The following is a 7948-nucleotide window of genomic DNA, read 5'->3' on the forward strand; positions in this document are numbered from 1 at the left end:
TTAGCCTGGGCCAGGCTTCATTCTGAGTGCTGGTGGTACAAGACAGGCAATCCTTGATGTAGTAGAACTTATGTTCTGGTAGGGGGACACCACACATGTGGCAGTGATGACCTAGGATGAGAGTTTAGTCCTGAGAAGTCACAGGGATGGTCAGTGGAGTTATAGGACAGACCATCGACAGGCCTTTCCAGAAGTCAGAGTGGCACTGATTTGATTACCCTTCAAGGGAGAGACATAGGAGTAGGGTCTGTGAAGTATAGCCTGGCAGGAAGCCTACCTGTGGAATGTAGGCAGGTGGTTGGAGCCTGCCTGGAACCTTACCAATCAGGGCTTCGAGGATCTCAGGACACTTAGGGCCTTCCCCACTTCTTTCCCCGACTCCCCTAACCCTGGACAATGCTAGAAAGGCCCCTGCCCCACTTGATCTGCACCATCTAAGTAAGTTGTACTTGTCTTTTCCTCTGACATATTTCGGGTTGATGCCTTGGGGCACTTACAGCTGGATATTTAGACTTTGTTGTGTCTCATCCACAGATCAGAAGAAGCGATACAAGGACACTCTCAAGGTCTCTCTGAAGAACTTTGGAATTGACTGTGTGACACAGGAGACACTGGCACAGGACCGCATAGCATGTTGTGCCCCCATCAAAGAAGGCACTGTGTGCTATGAGCAAAGCAGAATTGCAGCAGCTCAAAGGAAATGTGAGATGCCCAAATTTAGAGCCATCTCCACCCCAAACGTTCACACGGACTCTTTGTGCCTGACCTGTGGTGGAGCCGTCCGAGCGTCTGTTGGTCTGATCAACCCCAGTCGGACACACTGTACCTTGACTCTGACATAGTGATGTCATTTTGGTCCCCTTCCGGAGAAAAGGACAACGACCAAGTCTCATCTAGTGTGGTTTTGAGGTTCCAATGAAATGGTTTTTGTAAAGTGCTTTTGCAAGCCTTGAAGTTTTATGTAAATAGCAACATTGATAATAGCTAATATTTAGGTAACATTTTAAGGTTTGCAAAGCATTTTACAGATGTTGCTTCACCGGAGCCTCACCACAACCTTGTGAGATACACACTATCATCATTCCCATTTTACAGATAAAGACAATGGGGCTAAGATAAGCAGCTTGGCCAGGGTCACCAAGGTCACCCAGCCGGCAAGTGTTAGAGGCTTCTTGACTCCAAGGTCAGCTTTCTATTCGCTCTGTAACCTAGTACCTCCATATCAGCTAGTGTGATTATGAAGTCCTCACCTTTGCATTCTCCGACCTCTATCTTCCTGATCCCTTCAGGGCCTAGTTTCAGTATCTATTTAATAATTCAGGTCCTGAAGGCACATATAGAGGAGGGAGAGAGAGAGAGAAGAGAGAGAGAGGAGAGAAGAGAGACAGAGGAGAGAGAGGGAGAGAAACAGACCGGAGAGAGACAGAGAAAGAGAGAGACAGACAGACAGACAGACACAGAGACGGAAGGAGCGGGGAAGAGAGAGGGGGTGGGTTTGGGCTAACTCTATGTGTTGAGTTGGCAAAGTCTCAAGCTGCAGATCTGAGAATCATGTGCATAGAAAAAATAATTGAACCCATGGGAGTTGAGAAGATCACTCAGTGAAGTAGTATGGAGGGAGAAGACAAGAAGCCTCAGCAGAGACGCTTGGGTGACTCCCACAGTGAGTGACATGAAGAACCAGCAAAGGAGACTGAGAGGGAGAGATGGGTCAGATCGGAAAAGAAGCAGGAGAGAGCAGTGTCACAGAAACCTACAGAGGAGAAGGTGATCGAAAGTGTCAAAGGATGCAGAGGAGTCCGGAAGGATGAGACCTGAGAGAAGGCTGTTGGATTTGGAAGCTAGGAGATCATTAAGTTAGATGCTGAGACTGAGTGAGCATCTGTTCCTTCCTGTAAAACAGGGCTCAAATCTCTCCTCCTTCAGCAGGCTTTCCTGATCGTTTTAGTCTGTAAGGTCCTTCCACCTTGAGTCTCACCTACCAATGTCATTTCCCAGATGTCCTTGTAGAGTAGGGCTGTCTGTGTTAGTATCTCGTTCTCTCTACTTGACCATGTCTCATCTTAACTTTGGGTCTTTTCTCAGTCTCATATAGAGTGCTATAAACAGAAGGTGCTTAATAAATGCTTGAAGTATTTTGTTGGGATGTGTGTACTGGCTGTGGGAAGAGATATCTCCCCTTGGATCTATGGGCAAGGACTATAAGACCCCCTCTGGAGGGTCATGGTAGGCCCATGGGTCCTATTGTAGGAGGGTGATGGCCAGAATTAGATGCCAGAGTTCTTTAATCCTTCTCTCTTCCACAGATATTGAAAACCTTTCACCCAGATTCTTTCCTAGGTCTTCATCACCCCCATATGGCTATATTCTTTCTTCCCTATCTCAACTCCTTGGTGAACCAGTTCAACTTCATGCTCTCCTCTCTTCTTGAACTCCATGCCCCCTTGTCCTATCCAATCATATCTTGATAAATCCCAACCCTGGATTACTCTCATCTTCTGCCATCTTTGCTCCTATTCTTGTGCTATTGAATGGATCTGGAGAAAATCATGAAATGGTGCTGGCTGGATCCACTACAAATTTATGTTGTATAATGTCAACTGGCTCCCCACAGCAAGGCAATCCTAATTCACCTCCCTAACTGACTCACTTTCCCACTCAGCAGTGACTCTTCCAAACCTTTTTGTCTCTCCTCAAGCCTTCCACCATGACACCATTTCACCTGAGAATCTTGCCTTCTACTTCCCTGAAAAATGGAGGCCATGCACCAAGAGCTTCCTCTTCTCCCTTCTTCCTCAACTCACAGCTCCCAGAGGCCTTCTGGTGTTGTCTCTTCCTTCACCTATTTGAACTGAGGAAGTGTCCTTTTCCTGGCTGAGGCAAGTCCTTCTACACACACAAGGGATCCCAATTTCCTTCTCTTGAGACAGCCATCCACGTTCACTGTCTTTAGCTCTCCTCCTCGCTCGTGTGAGCCCTCTGCAGTCTGGACTCCAACCTCATCACTTACATGAAACTATTTCCTCCAAAATCACCAGTCATCTCTTAATGGGCAAATCCAATGGCCTTTTCTCAGGCCTCACCCTTCTTGACCTCTCTCAGTCTTTGACACTGTCCAGCACCCTCTTTTCATTGTGATGGGCATTTGGGTCACAAACAAACCCAGTAATCTCTACCCTTGTGGGATTTGCAGTAAGGGGAGAGGACATATGTGCTCTATAGAAAGAAATGACATGTGGTGAGTGCCTTAAAGGAGACTAGTCTTCTTCAAGGTCGAATGGGGGAAAGATACATTAAGAACAAGTTTTTATTGATACCTTTAGCATTTACATCACTATATCTCTTTACTTCTCACTATATCCCTTCCTACACTAGGTGTCCCAGTGGGTGGAGCAACAGGCTTGGAATCAAGAATACCTGACTTCAAATTCAGCCTCAGACTCTTACCAGCCATGTGACCCTGGATGAGTGTCTTCCTCGTCTGTAAAACAGGGATGATAACAGCACCTATCTCCTGGGATTGCTGTGAGAATTAAATGAGATAATACTCATAAAGTTCTACGTTCAGGGCCTGGTACACAGCAGGCATCTAATAAAACCTTCCTTCTTTCTCTCCTTCACTTCCTCTCTCTCTCCCTCCCTCCCTCCTTCCTTCCTCCCTTCCCTCCTTCCTTCCTTCTTTCCCTTCCTCCCTCCCTTCCTCCCTTCCTTCCTTCCTTCTTTCTTTCCTTTCTCCCTCCCTCCTTCCATCCCTCCCTCCTTCCCTTCCTTCCTTCTTTCCTTTCACAACTTAGAATTAAAAAAAGAGAAAATGAAGCAATTCCACCCAAAGAGTCCACCCCTCATATGAGTCAGCCATTCCATTCCATGCCCATAGATCTGTGGGTTTCCAAGTGGATCATCGTGAAAGTTATTCTTTGTTTCTACTTCCTTCACGTTGCCTCAGTTCATATAGGTTGGAAGGATTCCTATGATGGAGAGGGATTAAGGAAGGCTTCCTTGAAGGAGGTGCCACTGAAGTTGGACCTTGAAGGATGGGTAGGATTTCAGCAGGCTCTGTTGGGGAGGGAGGTCACTGTAGCCACAGAGAACAGCTCAAGCAAAGGTGAAGAAGTGGGACATTGTGGGGTGTGTGCAGCAGGTGGCTGGGGCCATGAAGGGGAGTTGGTACGCCAGGAAGGTAGGTAGGGCAGTGCCAGGTAGTGGAGGGCCTTGAATTCTGGGTTAAAAAATTCCAGAATTATTTGGTGGGAGACAAAGAGCCAGCCACTGAAGGGTCTTAAGCAGCAGAGTACTATCACCCTCTCTGTACCTTAGTCTGGCATCAGCAAGAAGGCTGGACCAGAGCAGAGGTGAGTGTGGGAGATGAGCCCTGGCTTCCCTCTCATAAGAAGCTACGTCCAGCCCCTTGAACTGGCTTTCCTACCTTCCCATCTTGGCCACCTCCTAAAGCCTGGAGCTGTCTACTCCCTTTCCTCTGGAGACATCCCCTTCCACCTCCCGATCCCTCCAGGGAGCTCATTATAATTCCCAGCTTCTTGTACCTCATCACCCTCCTGCTTGTGACAGAGTGTGGGCAATGGGAATAGAGATAAGAGAGGCTTGCGGATTCGCAGACCCTGACAGCCAAGTAGATGTGGGAGGCGAGAAAGAGAGGAACCTAAAGTGATGAGACCAGGTGTGTGGTGCTGACTGAGGTAGAAAATGCTACCAAAAGGAAGCAGGCTTAGCAGGAAAGACAGAAAGCTTGATTTTGGACAAGAGATGTTTGGGATGCTGGTAGGACATCCAGGGGAAATGGCCTCTATGCTAGTCTGGAGCTCCAACTTTGCTGGGAGTGAATGAGACTGGGGAGAGAGAGGGAGAGAGAGAGAGAGTGAGAGAGAGCGAGACAGAAAGAGAGAGAGAATGTGAGAGAGAGAGAGAGAGAGAGAGAGAGAGAGAGAGAGAGACAGAAAGAGAGAGAGAGAGACAGAAAGAGAGAGAGAGAGAGAGAGACAGAAAGAGAGGGAGGGAGGGAGAGAGAGGGAGGGAGGGAGAGAGAGAGACAGAGACAGAGAGACAGAGACAGAGAGACACACAGAGACAGAGAGAGACACACACACACAGAGACACAGAGACAGAGATATGAAGAGACAGACAGAGAGATAGAGACAGAAAGACAGGGATAGACAGAAAGAGAGATGGAGAGAGGGACAGAGAGAGAGATGGAGAGAGAGACAGACAGAGACAGAGAGATGGAGAGAAAGAGACACAGACAGACACAGAGAAAGAGAAAGAAAGACACAGAGAGAGAGGAACTCAACATTTAAAAAAGTGAATGTTAAATAATTTTTGTATGTAATTGGGAAATATTTAATGAAATAAAAATATTTTTAAAATGAATGTGAAATTTTTTTACATACAATTGGGAAATATTTAACAAAATAAATAAAAGTATATTTAAAAGAGAGAGGCACAGAGAAAGAAGAGGCCCAAGACAGAACTGTCAATGAACTTTGAAGTCTTGGGAAGAATTGGGGGTGGGGATAGTGAACGAGATGGGGTGGGGGGGAGGTGGCGGGGACAGCTAGGTGGTGCAGTGAGTAGAGCCCCAGCCCTGGAGTCAGGAGGATTTGAGTTCAAATACAGCCTCAGACACTTGACACTTACTAGCTGTGTGACCTTGGGCAAGTCACTTAACCCCAATTGCCCTGCCTTCCCTCCCTCCAAAAAAAAAAAGAGACAGAGGGGGAGGAGTCAGGTAGTTAGGAGGAGAATTGGGACAGGGTAGTGTCTCCGAAATTAAGGAAGAAAGAAGAGAGGATGTAGGTGGACGGGATGGTCCCCACAGAGGTCAAGAAAATGGCCTCTGTTGTGCTCTTACTGTGTTATCTCTGCCACCAGCTCCCCTGACATCCTGGCCCTCTTGGGGGCCATCATGTGACACCGCTGATCATCCCCTCCATCTTGAAACCCTTCCCTTCTTGGCTCTTGTGGTTCTGTTATCTGCTTCTCTTCTTACGGCTCCCTTTCAGGGAAAGTTCCTTTTCCACCCCCACCCCCAACTTGGCTTTTCTCTCTCTCTGTGTCTCGGTCTCGGTCTCCCCTCATTCTCCATGTGAGAGCTACAGAGCCCTCCTCCATAGTCCTATCCTGCCCCCAGCTTCCAGGCCTCCATCTCCAGCTCCCTGTTGGGCAATTCCATGTGGCTGCTGATAACCCAACACATCCCTCCCTGCCCATTTCCATGGCCACTCCCTTCAGTCAGTATTGAGGCCACGGTGGATTTCCTGCCCATGTTAGTCTTACTTTCCTTGGGCCTTCGATTTCCTGACTTTAGTCTTCTGACCTGGTTCCCTTGAATTCTAGGTCCTGACCTTTGGCCTTCCAACCCTGGCAACCTTTGGCTGAGCTTGCTAGCTCATGGGCCTTACCAGAAACCATGGAATCAAGTCCTTAAATCAGGAGAGACATTGGACATGACCCAAGTCCCCTCCTCAGGTATTGAAACTTTCACTGAGATCTTTGGTTTTTACATTTCATTAATTTCCTAATATCTTGCTCTCCCTCCCTTAGTGAGCCTTGTCTTATTAAAAAATGAGAAATAAGGAGAAGGGAGGAAAAACGTATCTGTTCAGCAAAACCAAGCAACGTGTCAACTGAGTCTGATGCTGTATGCAGTGTTCTGCAACCACAGTCCTCCACCTCTTCTGGTGATGCTAACCTGCTCATTTCACAGAGAAATCTCAGGCTCACAGAAGGAAAAAGATGTGTCCGAGATCCCACAGCCAAGTAGTGGACACTGGCACAGTCTACATTATGTTATGTGTGATGTCACTTCACATATGCCACATTCCTGCCACATTGTCCCCCATGTTTGACAACCTATCCCAGAGGTAGGGAATCTGAGGCCTCGAGGCCATATGTGGCCCTCTAGGTCTTCAAGTGCCACCCTTTGACTGAATTTAAACCTCACAGAGCAAATCCCCTTAATAAAAGGATTTGTTCTGGAAAACTTGGACTCGGTCAATAGGCTGCACTTGAGGACCTAGAAGGCCACATGTGGCCTTGAGGCCGCAGGTTCTCCATCCCTGAATCCTATCAGCTTTCCTCCAGCTATTGTCCCCTATTGCTCCTCTCTTTTTCAGTATACTCCTTGAAAAACCCATCTATACCTGCTGCTAGTACTTCCTCTCCTTCCTTAGCTCTTTGCAATCTGGCTTCTGACCTCATGGCTCAACTGAAACCACTCTCTCCAAAGTAACCAACCATCTCCTAATTGCCACATCTGAGGATCTTTTCTCAGTCCCCATCCTTCTGAGCTCCTCTGTAGCACCTGGCACCATTGACTGTCCTCTTTCCTCTCTGGGTTTCCCTGGTTCTCCTTCCAGCTAACCGCTCACTCCTTCTTCATTGGTATTGCTGGCTCTCTGGCCACAGCACACCCCCTAACTCTATCGAAGGTCCCCAAGGCTCTATCCTGGGCCTTCTTTCTCTGCCCTGTCTTGGTGATGTCATGAAGTCCCTTGGGTCTCATTATCATCTCTATGCTGTTGACTCCCAGATCTATATATCTAGCCCCAGTCTCTCCCCTAAGCTCCAGTCCCTCATCAGCAGCTGTCTACTGGGCATTTCAGACTGGATGTCCCAGAGACGCCTTCAAATCAGCAAGTGCGAAACACAAGCCGTTAGCGTTCCCTCCAAACCTGCCCCTCTTCCAAATTCCCTGCTTTCTGTTGAAGGCACCACCATTATTCCACTTTGTCTAATTCTTAACTCAAATGTTGCTCTTAACTCCTCACTCACCCTTACCCCACATAACTCACCAGTGGACAGATCTCACCATTTCTGTTTTTGTAACATCTCTCCCAGGCGTCTCCTCTCCACTCTCATAGACATTCTGTTTCAGGACTTTATCACCTTCTCTCCTGGATTATTTCAACAGCCTCCTAACAGCTCTCCTTGT

Source organism: Trichosurus vulpecula, chromosome 6 (genome assembly GCF_011100635.1).
Source record: "Trichosurus vulpecula isolate mTriVul1 chromosome 6, mTriVul1.pri, whole genome shotgun sequence".
Taxonomy (NCBI): Eukaryota; Metazoa; Chordata; class Mammalia; order Diprotodontia; family Phalangeridae; genus Trichosurus; species Trichosurus vulpecula.